Source organism: Tachyglossus aculeatus, chromosome 6, assembly GCF_015852505.1.
Source record: "Tachyglossus aculeatus isolate mTacAcu1 chromosome 6, mTacAcu1.pri, whole genome shotgun sequence".
Lineage (NCBI taxonomy): Eukaryota > Metazoa > Chordata > Mammalia > Monotremata > Tachyglossidae > Tachyglossus > Tachyglossus aculeatus.
Window position 1 is genome coordinate 5656216 of NC_052071.1, and position 17452 is coordinate 5673667.

Sequence of the window (17452 nt, forward strand, 5' to 3'; positions counted from 1 at the left end):
GCATTTCTGTATGTTTGAAGTTGTGCATCTATAGACATATATATGTCTATATATGTGTATACATATATATATATATATATATATAGCACCATTATATATGGCTATGGATATATAGGCATGGCCTAAATATATATTTGTATATGTGCATGCATGTGTATGTATATCTTACTATGTATATGCCAACTTATATTCTCACACAAGTGATACATAAATGAGCATGGCCTAGTGGAAAGAGCCCAGGCTTGAGAGTCAGAAGGACCTGGGTTCTAATTCCGCCTCTGTCACTTGTCTGCTGTGGGACCTTGGGCAAATCAACTGATTTCTCTATGCCTCAGTTCTCTCATCTGCAAAATGGGGATTCAGTTCCTGTTCTCCTGCTTAGACTGTGAGCCCCATGTGGGACTGGATGATCCTGGATTTTAGTGATGCTGTGAGTGATAGATTAGAACAGTACTTGGCACACAGTAAGCACTTAACATTATTATTATTATATGTTCTTCAAAACCCACCTCATTCCACCACTGTAGCCCAGTCAGCTATAGTTTTCATCAGAATGTTTTTTTTTCCCACCACCACCAGAAATGGTGGACAGCTTTGCTCTAATCCTCCCAGTTTTTTTTAAAAAAGGTATTTGTCTTGCACTTAGTATGTACCAGGTACTGTTCATCATCATCATCATCAATCGTATTTATTGAGTGCTTACTATGTGCAGAGCACTGTACTAAGCGCTTGGGAAGTACAAATTGGCAACATATAGAGACAGTCCCTACCCAACAGTGGGCTCACAGTCTAAAAGGGGGAGACAGAGAACAAAACCAAACATACTAACAAAATAAAATAAATAGAATAGATATGTACAAGTAAAATAAATAGAGTAATAAATATGTACAAACATATATACATATATACAGATGTTGTGGGGAAGGGAAGGAGGTAAGATGGGGGGATGGAGAGGGGGACGAGGGGGAGAGGAAGGAAGGGGCTCAGTCTGGGAAGGCCTCCTGGAGGAGGTGAGCTCTCAGCAGGGCCTTGAAGGGAGGAAGAGAGCTAGCTTGGCGGATGGGCAGAGGGAGGGCATTCCAGGCCCGGGGGATGACGTGGGCCTGGGGTCGATGGCGGGACAGGCGAGAACGAGGTACGGTGAGGAGATTAGCGGCGGAGGAGCGGAGGGTGTGGGGTGGGCTGTAGAAGGAGAGAAGGGAGGTGAGGTAGGAGGGGGCGAGGTGATGGAGAGCCTTGAAGCCCAGGGTGAGGAGTTTCTGCCTGATGCGCAGTTTGATTGGTAGCCCCTGGAGATTTTTGAGGAGGGGAGTAATATGCCCAGAGCGTTTCTGGACAAAGATAATCTGGGCAGCAGCATGAAGTATGGATTGAAGTGGAGAGAGACACGAGGATGGGAGATCAGAGAGAAGGCTGATGCAGTAGTCCAGATGGGATAGGATGAGAGCTTGAATGAGCAGGGAAGCGGTATGGATGGAGAGGAAAGGGCGGATCTTGGCAATGTTGCGGAGTTCAGACTGGCAGGTTTTGGTGACGGCTTGGATGTGAGGGGTGAATGAGAGAGCGAAGTCGAGGATGACACCAAGGTTGCAGGCTTGTGAGACGGGAAGGATGGTAGTGCCGTCAACAGAGATGGGAAAGTCAGGGAGAGGACAAGGTTTGGGAGGGAAGACAAGGAGTTCAGTCTTCAACATTTTGAGCTTTAGGTGGCAGGCAGACATCCAGATGGAGATGTCCTGAAGGCAGGAGGAGATGCGAGCCTGGAGAGAGGGGGAGAGAGCAGGGGCGGAGATGTAGATCATCATCATCATCAATCGCATTTATTGAGCGCTTACTATGTGCAGAGCACTGTACTAAGCGCTTGGGAAGTACAAATTGGCAACATAGATCTGGGTGTCATCAGCGTAGAGATGATAGTTGAAGCCGTGGGAGCGAATGAGGTCACCAAGGGAGTGCGTGTAGATTGAGAACAGAAGGGGACCAAGCACTGAACCTTGGGGAACCCCCACAGTAAGAGGATGGGAGGGGGAGGAGGAGCCTGCAAAAGAGACTGTGAAAGAACGACCCGAGAGATAAGAGGAGAACCAGGAGAGGACAGAGTCTGTGAAGCCAAGGTCAGATAGCGTGTTGAGGAGAAGGGGGTGGTCCACAGTGTCAAAGGCAGCTGAGAGGTCGAGGAGGATTAGGACAGAGTATGAGCCGTTCTAATAGTATGAGCTGTTCTAAGCACTTGGGTAGACACAGGCTAATCAGGTTGGACACAGACCATGTCTTATATGGGGCTCACAGTCTTAACCCCCCTTTTACAAATGTGATAACTGAAGCCCGGAGAAGTGAGGTGACTTGCCCAAGGTCTCACAGCAAAGTGGTGGAGTGGGATTCGAATCCAGGTCCTTTAGACTCCCATGTCTGTGCTCGTCCCATTAGGCCATGCTGCTCAATTTGAACCCCTTACCCCTATTTCTCAAATAGCCATCTCTCCAGATTGAATGATACCACACTCCTCCCCCCCCACCCCTGCTCACCTAAATCTTCATAAATTCTCTGAACTCACTGTGGCTGGTTATTTGATGAATTAGGAACATGTCAGAACAGATGCTCAATATGAAAACTCTTTCTTTAAAATATGTATTGTTTTCTCAATATTGGCTTGGGTCGTGGGAAAATAAAAGAGGAGGATATCATCTGGTTGCAAAATGTTGTTTGGAGTTGAAGTTGAGGAACCCTTTAACCTGTTTTGGGGCTCTGTCCTATGAAAGGAATTTACTACTCTCCTCTTGAATCAACCGATCTTATTGAGCACTTACTGTGGGCAGAGCACTGTAGAGCCTGGGCTTGGGAGACAGAGGTCGTGGGTTCTAATCCCACCTCCTCCACTCGTCTGCTGAGTGATCTCGGGCAAGTCATTTCACTTCTCTGGGCTTCAGTTCCCTCATCTGTAAAATGGGGATTAAGACTGTGAGCCCCACGTGGGACAGTCTGCTTACCTTGTATCTACCCCAGCGCTTAGAACAGTGCTTGGCACATAGTAAGCGCTTAACAAATTCCATCATTATTTTTACTGGGAGATCTTGGTGCATCAGAGTTGGTAGATGGTTACCTGTCCATGAGAAGCTTAGTGTCTAATCCCAAGTGCTTAATACAGTGCTCTGCACACAGTAAGCAGCTAATAAATCATCATCATCATCAATTGTATTTATTGAGCGCTTACTGTGTGCAGAGCACTGTACTAAGCGCTTGGGAAGTACAAATTGGCAACATATAGAGACAGTCCCTACACAACAGTGGGCTCACAGTCTAAAAGGGGGAGACAAAACCAAACATACTACAAAATAAAATAGAATAGATATGTACAAGTAAAATAAATAAATAAATAAATAGAGTAATAAATATGTACAAACATATATACATATATACAGGTGCTGTGGGGAAGGGAAGGAGGTAAGATGGGGTAAGATGGGTAGATGGTTAGGGCCAGGGAGGCAGGGGCAGACGGTCAGGGCCAGGGAGGCAAGGGTAGGGGCAGACGTTCAGGGCCAGGGAGGCAGGGGCAGACGGTGAGGGGCAGGGCGGCAGAGGGGCACGGGAAGACGGTCAGGGCCAGGGCGGCAGAGGGGCATGGGCAGACGGTCAGGGACAGGGAGGCAGAGGCAGGGGAAGACAGTCAGGGCCAGGGAGGCAGAGGCAGGGGAAGACGGTCAGGGCCAGGGAGGCAGGGGCAGACGTTCAGGGCCAGGGAGTCAGGGGAAGACAGTCAGGGCCAGGGAGGCAGGGGAAGGGGAAGATGGTCAGGGCCAGGGCGGCAGAGGGGCAGGGGCATACGGTCATGGCCAGAGAGGCCAAGGCAGGGGAAGATGGTCAGGGCCAGCGAGGCGGGGCAGATGGTCAGGGCCAGGGCGGCTGAGGGGCAGGGGCAGACGGTCAGGGCCAGGGAGGCAGGGATAGGGGCAGACGGTCAGAGCCAGGGAGGCAGGGACAGGGGCAGACGGTCAGGGCCAGGGCGGCTGAGGGGTACGGGCAGACGGTCAGGGCCAGGGAGGCAGAGTCAGGGGCAGACGGTCAGGGCCAGGGAGGCAGAGTCAGGGGGAGACGGTCAGGGCCAGGGAGGCAGGGGCAGGGGAAGATGGTCAGGGCCAGGGTGGCAGAGGGGCAGGGGCAGACAGACAGGGCCACGGCGGCAGAGCGGCCGGAGCAGAAGGTCAGGGCCAGGGAGGCAGGGGCAGGGGCAGACGGTCAGGGCCAGGGAGGCAAGAGCAGATGTTCAAGGCCATGGTGGCAGAGGGGCACAGGCAGACGGTCAGGGCCAGGGAGGCAGAGGCAGGGGAAGAGGGTCAGGGCCGGGGAGGCAGGGGCGGATGGTCAGAGCCAGGGCGGCAGAGGGGCAGGGACAGATGGTCAGGGCCAGGGAGGCAGGGATAGGGGCAGACGGTCAGGGCCAGGGCGGCTGAGGGGCACGGGCAGATGGTCAGGGACAGGGAGGCAGAGGCAGGGGAAGACGGTCAAGGCCAGGGAGGCAGAGTCAGGGGCAGACGGTCAGGGCCAGGGAGGCAGGAGCAGTGGAAGACGGTCAGGGCCAGGGTGGCAGAGGGGCAGGGGCAGACAGTCAGGGCCAGGGAGGCAGGGGCAGACGGTCAGGGCCAGGGAGGCAGGGGCAGGGGCAGACGGTCAAGGCCAGGGTGGCAGAAGGGCACGGGCAGACGGTCAGGGCCAGGGAGGCAGAGGCAGGGGAAGAGGGTCAGGGCCGGGGAGGCAGGGGCGGATGGTCAGGGCCAGGGTGGCAGAGGGGAAGGGGCAGATGGTCAGGGCCAGGGAGGCAGGGATAGGGGCAGATGGTCAGAGCCAGGGAGGCAGGGGCAGGGGCAGACGGTCAGGGCCAGGGCGGCTGAGGGGTACGGGCAGATGGTCAGGGACAGGGAGGCAGGGGCAGACGGTCAGGGCCAGGGAGACAGGGGCAGATGGTCAGGGCCAAGGAGGCAGGAGCAGATGGTCAAGGCCAGGGTGGCAGAGGGGCACGGGCAGACGGTCAGGGCCAGGGAGGCAGAGGCAGGGGAAGAGGGTCAGGGCCGGGGAGGCGGGGGCGGATGGTCAGGGCCAGGGCGGCAGAGGGGCAGGGGCAGACGGTCAGGGCCAGGGAGGCAGGAATAAGGGCAGACGGTCAGAGCCAGGGAGGCAGGGGCAGGGGCAGACTGTCAGGGCCAGGGTGGCTGAGGGGTACGGGCAGATGATCAGGGCCAGGGACGCAGAGTCAGGGGCAGACGGTCAGGGCCAGGGAGGCAGAGTCAGGGGCAGACGGTCAGGGCCAGGGAGGCAAGGGCAGGGGAAGACGGTCAGGGCCAGGGAGGCAGAGGGGCAGGGGCAGACAGTCAGGGCCAGGGAGGCAGAGTCAGGGGCAGACGGTCAAGGCCAGGGAGGCAGAGTCAGGGGCAGACGGTCAGGGCCAGGGAGGCAGGGGCAGGGGAAGATGGTCAGGGCCAGGGCGGCAGAGCAGCCGGGGCAGAAGGTCAGGGCCAGGGAGGCAGGGGCAGGGGCAGACTGACAGGGCCAGGGAGGCAGGAGCAGATGGTCAAGGCCAGGGTGGCAGAGGGGCACAGGCAGACGGTCAGGGCCAGGGAGGCAGAGGCAGGGGAAGACGGTCAAGGCCAGGGAGGTAGAGGCAGTGGCAGACGGTCAGGGCCAGGGAGGCAGGGGCAGATGGTCCAGGCCAGGGCGGCAGAGGGGCACGGGCAGACGGTCCGGGCCAGGGCGGCAGAGGGGCGCGGGCAGACGGTCGGGTCCAGGCACGCAGAGGCAGGGGAAGATGGTCAAGGCCAGGGAGGCAGAGGCAGGGGAAGATGGTCAGGGCCAGGGAGGCAGAGGCAGGGGAAGATGGTCAGCACCAGGGAGGCAGGGGCAGGGGCAGACGGTCAGGGCCAGGGAGGCAGAGTCAGGGGCAGACAGTCAGGGCCGGGGATGCAGGGGCAGGGGAAGACGGTCAGGGCCAGGGTGGCAGAGGGGCAGGGGCAGACAGCCAGGGCCAGGGAGGCAGGAGCAGATGGTCAAGGCCAGGGTGGCAGAGGGGCACTTGCAAACGGTCAGGGCCAGGGAGGCAGAGGCAGGGGAAGAGGGTCAGGGCCGGGGAGGCAGGGGCGGATGGTCAGGGCCAGGGTGGCAGAGGGGCAGGAGCAGACAGTCAGGGCCAGGGAGGCAGGGGCAGATGGTCAGGGCCAGGGAGGCAGGGGCAGATGGTCAGGGCCAGAGGAGGCAGGGGCAGGGGAAGACGGTCAGGGCCAGGGTGGCAGAGGGGCAGGAGCAGACAGTCAGGGCCAGGGAGGCAGGGGCAGATGGTCAGGGCCAGGGAGGCAGGGGCAGATGGTCAGGGCCAGGGAGGCAGGAGCAGACGGTCAGGGCCAGGGAGGCAGAGGCAGGGGAAGAGGGTCAGGGCTGGGGAGGCAGGGGCGGATGGTCAGGGCCAGGGCGGCAGAGGGGCAGGGGCAGAAGGTCAGGGCCAGGGAGGCAGGGGCAGGGGCAGATGGTCAGGCCCAGGGAGGCAGAGTCAGGGGCAGACGGTCAGGGCCAGGGTGGCAGGGGCAGGGGAAGATGGTCAGGGCCAGGGTGGCAGAGGGGCAGGGGCAGACGGTCAGGGCCAGGGAGGCAGAGTCAGGGGCATACGGTCAGGGCCAGGGAGGCAGAGTCAGGGGCAGACGGTCAGGGCCAGGGAGGCAGGGGCAGGGGAAGACAGTCAGGGTCAGGGTGGCAGAGGGGCAGGGACAGACAGTCAGGGCCAGGGCGGCAGAGCGTCAGGGGCAGAAGGTCAGGGCCAGGGAGGCAGAGTCAGGGGCATACTGTCAGGGCCAGGGAGGCAGGGGCAGATGGTCAAGGCCAGGGTGGCAGAGGGGCACGGGCAGACAGTCAGGGCCAGGGAGGCAGAGGCAGGGGAAGACGGTCAAGGCCAGGGAGGCAGAGGCAGTGGCAGACGGTCAGGGCCAGGGAGGCAGGGTCAGACAGTCTGGGCCAGGGAGGCAGAGTCAGGGGCAGACGGTCAGGGCCAGGGAGGCAGAGGCAGGGGAAGAGGGTCAGGGCCGGGGAGGCAGGGGCGGATGGTCAGGGCCAGGGCGGCAGACGGGCAGGGGCAGAAGGTCAGGGCCAGGGAGGCAGGGGCAGGGGCAGATGGTCAGGGCCAGGGAGGCAGGAGCAGATGGTCAAGGCCAGGGTGGCAGAGGGGCACGGGCAGATGGTCAGGGCCAGGGAGGCAGAAGCAGGGGAGGAGGGTCAGGGGTGGGGAGGCAGGGGCAGATGGTCAGGGCTAGGGCGGCAGATGGGCAGGGGCAGATGGTTATTGCCAGGGAGGCAGGGATAGGGGCAGACGGTCAGAGGCAGGGGCAGACGGTCAGGGCCAGGGTGGCTGAGGGGCACGGGCAGATGGTCAGGGCCAGGGAGGCAAAGTTGGGGCAGACGGTCAGGGCCAGGGAGGCAGAGTCAGGGGCAGACGGTCTGGGCCAGGGAGGCAGGGGCAGGGGAAGATGGTCAGGGCCAGGGTGGCAGAGGGGCAGGGGCAGACAGTCAGGGCCAGGGCGGCAGAGCGGCCGGGGCAGAAGGTCAGGGCCAGGGAGGCAGGGGCAGGGGTAGACGGTCAGGGCCAGAGCGGCTGAGGGGCACGGGCAGATGGTCAGGGACAGGGAGGCAGAGGCAGGGGAAGTCGGTCAAGGCCAGGGAGGCAGAGGCAGGGGAAGATGGTCAGGGCCAGGGAGGCAGGGGCACGGGCAGACGGTCAGGGCCAGGGAGGCAGGGGCAGGGGTAGACGTTCAGGGCCAGGGTGGCAGAGGGGCAGGGGCAGACGGTCAGGGCCAGGGAGGCAGAGTCAGGGGCAGATGGTCAGGGCCAGGGAGGCAGGGGCAGTGGTGGACGGTCAGGGTCAGGGTGGCAGAGGGGCAGGGGCAGACAGTCAGGGCCAGGGCGGCAGAGCGGCAGGGGCAGAAGGTCAGGGCCAGGGAGGCAGGGGCGGGGGCAGACTGTCAGGGCCAGGGAGGCAGGAGCAGATGGTCAAGGCCAGGGTGGCAGAGGGGCACGGGCAGACGGTCAGGGCCAGGGAGGCAGAGGCAGGGGAAGACGGTCAAGGCCAGGGAGGCAGAGGCATTGGCAGACAGTCAGGGCCAGGGAGGCAGGGGCAGACGGTCCGGGCCAGGGCGGTAGAGGGGCACGGGCAGACGGTCAGGGCCAGTGAGGCAGAGGCAGGGGAAGAGGGTCAGGGCTGGGGAGGCAGGGGCGGATGGTCAGGGCCAGGGCGGCAGAGGGGCAGGGGCAGAAGGTCAGGGCCAGGGAGGCAGGGGCAGACGGCAGAAGGCAGGCCAGGGAGGCAGGAGCAGATGGTCAAGGCCAGGGTGGCAGAGGGGCACGGGCAGACGGTCAGGGCCCGGGAGGCAGAGGCAGGGGAAGAGGGTCAGGGCCAGGGAGGCAGGGGCGGATGGTCAGGGCCAGGGCGGCAGATGGGCAGGGGCAGGTGGTTAGGGCCAGGGAGGCAGGGAAAGGGGCAGACGGTCAGAGCCAGGGAGGCAGGGGCAGGGGCTGACAGTCAGGGCCAGGGCGGCTGAGGGGCACGTGCAGATGGTCAGGGACAGGGAGGCAGAGTCAGTGGCAGACGGTCAGGGCCAGGGAGGCAGGGGCAGACCGTCCGGGCCAGGGCGGCAGAGGGGCACGGGCAGACGGTCAGGGCCAGGGAGGCAGAGGCAGGGGAAGAGGGTCAGGGCTGGGGAGGCAGCGGCGGATGGTCAGGGCCAGGGAGGCAGAGGCAGGGGAAGAGGGTCAGGGCTGGGGAGGCAGCGGCGGATGGTCAGGGCCAGGGCGGCAGAGGGGCAGGGGCAGAAAGTCAGGGCCAGGGAGGCAGGGGCAGGGGCAGACGGTCAGGGCCAGGGAGGCAGGAGCAGATGTTCAAGGCCAGGGTGGCAGAGGGGCACGGGCAGATGGTCAGGGCCAGGGAGGCAGAGGCAGGGGAAGAGGGTCAGGGCCAGGGAGACAGGGGCGGATGGTCAGGGCCAGGGCGGCAGATGGGCAGGGGCAGACGGTTAGGGCCAGGGAGGCAGGGATGGGGCAGACGGTCAGAGCCAGGGAGGCAGGGGCAGGGGCTGACGGTCAGGGCCAGGGCGGCTGGGGGCACGGGCAGATGGTCAGGGCCAGGGAGGCAGAGTCAGGGGTAGACGGTCAGGGCCAGGGAGGCAGAGTCAGGGGCAGACGGTCAGGGCCAGGGAGGCAGGGGCAGCGGAAGATGGTCAGGGCCAGGGTGGCAGAGGGGCAGGGGCAGACAGTCAGGGCCAGGGAGGCAGGGGCAGACGGTCAGGGCCAGGGAGGCAGGGGCAGATGGTCAGGGCCAGGGAGGCAGGGGCAGGGGCTGACGGTCAGGGCCAGGGCGGCTGGGGGCACGGGCAGATGGTCAGGGCCAGGGAGGCAGAGTCAGGGGCAGACGGTCAGGGCCAGGGAGGCAGGGGCAGGGGAAGATGGTCAGGGCCAGGGTGGCAGAGGGGCAGGGGCAGACAGTCAGGGCCAGGGCGGCAGAGCGGCCGGGGCAGAAAGTCAGGGCCAGGGAGGCAGGAGCAGGGACAGATGGTCAGGGCCAGGGAGGCAGGAGCAGATGGTCAAGGCCATGGTGGCAGAGGGGCACGGGCAGACGGTCAAGGCCAGGGAGGCAGAGGCAGGGGAAGAGGGTCAGGACCGGGGAGGCAGGGGCGGATGGTCAGGGCCAGGGCAGCAGAGGGGCAGGGGCAGATGGTCAGGGCCAGGGAGGCAGGGACAGGGGCAGACAGAGCCAGGGAGGCAGGGGCAGGGGCAGACGGTCAGGGCCAGGGTGGCCGAGGGACACGGGCAGATGGTCAGGGACAGGGAGGCAGAGGCAGGGGAAGACGGTCAAGGCCAGGGAGGCAGGGGCACGGGCAGACAGTCAGGGCCAGGGAGGCAGGGGCAGGGGTAGACGGTCAGGGCCAGGGTGGCTGATGGGCAGGGTCACACGGTCAGGGCCAGGGAGGCAGAGTCAGGGGCATACGGTCAGGGCCAGGGAGGCAGTGTCAGTGGCAGACGGTCAGGGCCAGGGAGGCAGGGGCAGGGGAAGACGGTCAGTGTCAGGGTGGCAGAGGGGCAGGGGCAGGCAGTCAGGGCCAGGGAGGCAGAGTGGCAGGGGCAGAAGGTCAGGGCCAGGGAGTCAGGGGCAGGGGCAGACTGTCAGGGCCAGGGAGGCAGGAGCAGATGGTCAAGGCCATGGTGGCAGAGGGGCACGGGCAGATGGTCAGAGCCAGGGAGGCAGAGGCAGGGGAAGACGGTCAAGGCCAGGGAGGCAGAGGCAGTGGCAGACGGTCAGGGCCAGGGAGGCAGGGGCAGGGGAAGAGGGTCAGGGCCAGGGAGGCAGGGGCAGGGGCAGACGGTCAGGGCCAGGGAGGCAGGAGCAGATGGTCAACGCCAGGGTGGCAGAGGGGCACGGGCAGACGGTCAGGGCCAGGGAGGCAGAGGCAGGGGCCTCCTGGCTCTGCCACTCATCTACTGGGTGACCTTGGGCAAGTCACCTCACTCCTCTGGGCATCAGTTCCCTCATCTGTAAAATGGGGATTAAGACTGTGAGCACCACGTGGGACAGTCTGCTTACCTTGTAGATACAGGGTACCTTACAGACTGCTTACCTTGTAGATACCCCAGCGTTTAGAACAGTGCTTGGCACATAGTAAGCGCTAAACAAATTCCATAATTATTACTGGGACACCTTAGTGCATCAGAGTTGGTAGATGGTTACCTGTCCATGAGAAGCTTAGTGTCTAATCCCAAGTGCTTAGTACAGTGCTCTGCACACAGTAAGCACTTAATAAATACGATTGAATGAATGAATAAATACAATTTCTTCAACTGGCATCATCATCATCATCATCAATCGTATTCATTGAGCGCTTACTATGTGCAGAGCACTGTACTAAGCGCTTGGGAAGTACAAATTGGCAACATATAGAGAACAGTCCCTACCCAACATTGGGCTCACAGTGTAAAAGGGGGAGAAAGAGAACAAAACCAAACATAGTAACAAAATAAAATAAATAGAATAGATATGTACAAGTAAAATAAATAAATAAATAGAGTAATAATTATGTACAAACATATATACATATATACAGGTGCTGTGGGAAAGGGAAGGAGGTAAGATGGAGGGGGGGACGAGGGGGAGAGGAAGGAAGGGGCTCAGTCTGGGAAGGCCTCCTGGAGGAGGTGAGCTCTCAGCAGGGCCTTGAAGGGAGGAAGAGAGCTAGCTTGGCAGATGGGCAGAGGGAGGGCATTCCAGGCCCGGGAGATGATGTGGGCCGGAGATCGATGGCGGGACAGGCGAGAACGAGGTACGGTGAGGAGATTAGCGGCGGAGGAGCGGAGGGTGCGGGGTGGGCTGTAGAAGGAGAGAAGGGAGGTGAGGTAGGATTGGGCGAGGTGATGGACAGCCTTGAATCCCAAGGTGAGGAGTTTCTGCCTGATGCGCAGATTGATTGGTAGCCACTGGAGATTTTTGAGGAGGGGAGTAATATGCCCAGAGCGTTTCTGGACAAAGATAATCCGGGCAGCAGCATGAAGTATGGATTGAAGTGGAGAGAGACACGAGAATGGGAGATCAGAGAGAAGGCTGATGCAGTAGTCCAGACGGGATAGGATGAGAGCTTGAATGAGCAGGGTAGCGGTATGGATGGAGAGGAAAGGGCGGATCTTGGCAATGTTGCGGAGCTGAGACCGGCAGGTTTTGGTGACGGCTTGGATGTGAGGGGTGAATGAGAGAGCGGAGTCAAGGATGACACCAAGTTTGCGGGCTTGTGAGACGGGAAGGATGGTAGTGCCATCAACAGAGATGGGAAAGTCAGGGAGAGGGCAAGGTTTGGGAGGGAAGACAAGGAGTTCAGTCTTCGACATGTTGAGCTTTAGGTGGCGGGCAGACATCCAGATGGAGATGTCCTGAAGGCAGGAGGAGATGCGAGCCTGGAGGGAGGGGGAGAGAGCAGGGGCAGAGATGTAGATCTGGGTGTCATCAGCGTAGAGATGATAGTTGAAGCCGTGGGAGCGAATGAGGTCACCAAGGGAGTGCGTGTAGATTGAGAACAGAAGGGGACCAAGCACTGAACCTTGGGGAACCCCCACAGTAAGAGGATGGGAGGGGGAGGAGGAGCCTGCAAAAGAGACTGAGAAAGAACGATCGGAGAAATAAGAGGAGAACCAGGAGAGGACGGAGTCTGTGAAGCCAAGGTCAGATAGTGTATTGAGGGGAAGGGGGTGGTCCACAGTGTCAAAGACAGCTGAGAGGTCGAGGAGGATTAGGACAGAGTATGAGCCGTTGGATTTGGCAAGCAGGAGGTCATTGGCAGGTATTTTAAATAGAGAATCTCAATCAGTTAAGTAATTATGGGAAGCAACTAGGTCTAGTGGCTAAAGCCTGGGCCTGGAAGTCAGAAGGACCTGTATTCTAATCCAGGCTCTGCCACTCATCTTCTGGGTGACCTTGGGCAAGTCACCTCACTTCTCTGAGCCTCAGTTCCCTCATCTGCAAAATGGGGATTGCGACTGTGAGCCCCACATGGGACAGGGACTGTGTCCAACCTGATTAGCTTGGATCTACCCCAGCGCTTAGAACAGTACCTGGCGCATAGTAAATGCTTAACAAAGACCGTTTTTTAAAAAATCACATTTATTGAGAGATTACAGTGTGCAGAGCATTCATTCATTCAATCATATTTAAGCGGAAGAGCGGAAAGAGCAAGCGAAAAGAGCCAAGGCCTGGGAGCCAGAGGACCCGGCTTCTAATCTCAGCTCCACTACTTCTCTGTTCTGTGACCTTGGGCAAGTCACTTCACTTCCTTGGGCCTCAGTTCCTTCATCTGCAAAATGGGCATTCAATACCTGGTCTCTCTTCTCCTAGACTGTGAGCCCCTGATGACCATGTATTGTGTCCCAGGGCTTAGCACAGTGCTTGGCACAAAGCCGGCGCCTAACAAATACCATAATTATTAGTCTCCCAAGTGCTCTGTTCAGTGTTCCTTACACAGTAAGCACTCAATAAATATCACTGACGGATTGCTTGTTTGATCTAACATTCTGCCCCTCTGGACTGTAAGTTCTTTGTGGGCAGGGCAACTAACTCTGTCATACTTTCCCAAGTGCTTAGTAAAGTGTTCTGCATCCAGGAAGTGCTCAATAGGTACCATTTATTGATTGACAGATTAATGGGTGGGCGGTGAATGTGTTGCTTGCTTGGCACTTCACAAGAGTTCAGTATCATTCATCACATTCAGGGTATGTTAATAAATCTTATTAATGCTGATGCTGTTTCTCTAAACTCTGAAGTAGAACATTGTGGAGTGGGAGGAAGGAAAATGGGGGAAAGAGAAAGTCAGTCAGTCAATCAGAAATATTTTTTGAGTGCTTATTGAGTACAGAGCACTGTACGAAGTATTTGGGAGAAGACAATATAACAGTATAACAGATGTATTCTCTGCCCACAATGAACTTACAGTCTCAGGGGGAGACAAGGGGAGAGGAGAGGGAGATTAGGAAAGAGAGAGAGAGAGAGAGGGAGAGAGAACAAACATTCCCTTATCACCTAGAATGTAATTGGAAAATCTATGGTTCACCTCTTGGAAAATCACTTAAACTGTATTTTCCTAACTCAATGAAGTTGACATCCTGAAAGACCTAAAGAAAATCCAGCAATGTGTGTCAGATCAACTCTTGAGCATGTTAACGAGGTTAGCCCTGCTGGCCTTATGTTCTGCAAACTAATAAAATCAAGCTTCACTGGACCTCAAGTTGGGCTGGGAGAGGCTGTTTATAAAGAAAACAGTGTATTAGATGGAATTTAGGTTTTTCCTAAGAGCAGTTCATAAAAGAATCCAAGGTTATTCCGATTTCCCTCCTCCCCAGCATGTGTGTTCTGGGGATCGAGATGTCATTTCTGCCGTGACTCCAGCATCGTGTGTGAGGTTCTTTAGCAATATGGCGGCCATATTGTGATGGATCGTGGATATGTGCGTGTGTATCTGCTTTAGTCACAGACCTCTACGGGCGGGCTCTGTTCCAGAGGACATGGACCAGAATCCTCTCCGTAAGTGGATTTTAACTTGACCCTTTTTTCTTTTTAGAATGCTAGTTAAGTGCGTACAATGTGCCAGGCACTGTACTAAGCACTGAGGTAGATCCAAGCTAATTAGGTAAGATACAGTCCCTGTCGCATGTGGAGTTCACAGTCTTCATCCCTATTTTGCAGGCGAGGGAACTGAGGCCCTGCCGCCATGAAGGGAGATAAAAATTAGACACAAGGAGGCAAAAGAGAAAACATTAAACACAACTAGGCAACAAGAGATGGCCTTTTTCTGTGCTCAAGTAGCTGGGACTCCCAAGCCCTCACTACAGTGCTCTGCACACAGTAAACACATAATATGATTGAATGAATGAATGAATTAGCTTTTTAATTTTTTTAATGGTATTTGTTGAGCCCTTACTATGTGCCAGGCACTGTATTAAGCGCTGATAGATGCAAGCTAACCAGGGTGGGCACAACCCATGTCCTTCGTGGGGCTCTCAGTCTTCATCCCTATTTTCCAGATGAGGGAACTGAGGCCCAGAGAAGTGAAGTGACTTGTCCAAGGTCACCTAGCAGACATGTGGTAGAGCTGGAATAAAAACCCAGGTCCTTTTGACTCCCAGGCCTGGGGTCTATCCACTAGGCCGCTCTCATAGGTGAGTTTTACTGGGAATACTGTCTTCGAATCCAAAATATAACTATGTTTATTTTATATATGCATATATGAGATATATAATATGTATATATGTGTGTCATGAACATGAGTATCAGAGACATATATAATAGCATACAATGCCATTTTACCCACCCTTATTTCTAGAACTTTTCTAAAACCGTATTGGGAAACACAATGGCAGGAATAGAGATTCAATTTTTTTTTGTGGTATTTGTTAAGGGTTTACTCTGTGTCAAGCATTGGGGTAGATACAAGTTGTCTACTTTCCTGTCTTGTTTTGTTTTGTTGTGTGTCTCCCATTCTAGACTGTGAGCCCATTGTGGGTAAGGATTGTTTCTGTTGCCGAATCGAGTTTTCCAAGCGCTTAGTACAGTGCTCTGCACACAGTAAGCACTCAATAAATACATTTGAATGAATGAATGAAAGCTAATCAGGTTGGACATAGTCCCTTGTCCCGCATGGGGCTCACAATGTATTTGTCACTTTCAATGCCATTTGCATAAAATAATCACATTTTTAACTCCAAAGATCCAGAAAGTATATAGTCTACAGTATATAGTAAATGCCAAATGTCAATTGAGAACATATTTATTTTTACCTAGTTGTTAGACCTCAGAAAATGTGTTTCTCATAATCCTTCATCATTTAATTAACATATGATAACTGACCTATTAAATCAAATTGAAGTCCTTAATGGAGGAATAATTTAAAGAATGACCACAGCTTCTATTCAAGTAAATTACATCCGTTCATGAAGACCAAAAGGACATTCTCAAATGCTGACTGGCTGAGGAGATTATGCATTTATGATTGAGGAGAATGGAAACTTGGAAGCCAAAGGAATGAGAAAAATGTGTTTTATTATTTTTCTTTTAAGTGGTATTTGTTAAGCACTTACTAAGTTCCTGTCACTGTACTAAGCGCTGGGGTAGTTACAACCAAATTGGGTTGGACACAGTCCCTGTTTCACTTGGGGCTTACTGTTGTCATCCCCATTTTCCAGATGAGGTAACTGAGGTACAGAGAAGTGAAGTGACTTGTCCAAGGTCACACAGAAGACAAGTGCAGGAGCTGGGATTCGAACCTACGTCCTCTAACTCCCATGCTTCAACTCCATCTCTAGACTGTGAGCTCATTATGGGCAGGAAACGTTTCTGCCAATTCTGTTGCATTGTGCTCTCCCAAGTGCTTAGTACAGTGTTCTGCATATGGTAAGTGCTCAGTATGATTGACTGACTCACTGACTGACTGTCCGCAATGAGCTTGTTTACCTCCCTTCTACCCCTGGATAATAATAATAATAATAATAATAATAGTGATGGCATTTGTTAAGCGCTTACTATGTGCTCAGGTTGTCCCACGTGGGGCTCACAGTCTTCATCTCCATTTTACAGTTGAGGTCACTGAGGCACAGAGAAGTGAAGTGACTTGCCCAGAGTCACACAGCTGACAAGTGGCGGAGCAGGGATTTGAACCCATGACCTCTGAACCCCTTAAACACTTGATATCCCACCCATCCCCAGTCCCGCTGAAAGTATGGGAAGTAGCATGGCCTAGTGGCCAGAGCCTGGGCTTGGGAGTCAGAGGTCATGGGTTCTACTCCCTGCTCTGCCGTTTGTCTGCTGTGACCTTGGGCAACCCACTTAACTTCTCTGGGCCTCAGTGACCTCATCTGTAAAATGGGGACTAAGACTGTAAGCCCCATGTGGGACAACCCAGTTGACTTGTATCTACCCCAGTGCTTAGAACAGTGCTTGGCACATAGTAAGCGCTTAATAAATACTGAAATTATTGTTATTACTCTGACAATATCCGTACACTCTCCCATTTTCCTTATTGGCAATTTATTTTAACATCAGACTCCCCTTCTAGACTGTAAGCTCTTTGTCGGCAAGGATCATGTCAACCAACTCTGTTATATCGTTCTCTCCCAAGCGCTTAGTACAGCGCTCTGCACACACTCAGTGCTCAATAAACACCACTGATTGATTTATGGAGTGTATCACTTTGGATTTAGTTCAAAGGTGGTTATTGGTGACCTTGGGAAGAACAGTTTTCATTCCATCGTATTTATTCAGTGGTATTTATCGAGCGCTTACTGTGGGCAGAGCACTGTACTAAGCCCTTGGAAAGTACAATTCAGCAACAAATAGAGACAAGTGACGGGGTTGACAGCTTGATTCTATAATCAATAATAATCATATTATTATCTTATAATTATATATTAGATTATCATGTTATAATATTATACATTATAATGTAATTATTATATTATATAATTATAATCAATAATAATAAAAATGGTATTTGTTAAGCGCTTACTATGTGCAAAGCACCGAATTAACAGTTGGTGAAGGAGGACATAAATTCAGTGACAGAAATCTAAATTCATTCATTCATTCAGTCATATTTATTGAGTGCTTACTGTGTGCAGAGCACTGTACTAAGCGCTTGGGAAGTACAAGTTGGCAACGTATAGAGATGGTCCCTACCCAACAGTGGGCTCACAGTCTAGAAGGGGGAGACAGAGAACAAAACAAAACATATTAACAAAATAAAATAAATGGGGAGGGGGAGGAGGGGGAGAGGAAGGAGGGGGCTCAGTCTGGGAAGGCCTCCTGGAGGAGGTGAGCTCTCAGTAGGGCACTAAAGAACTGGTCAGGAATTCAGAGATTCATATATGTTTTCTACAGTTCTATAACTGAATTGCCAATTAATAA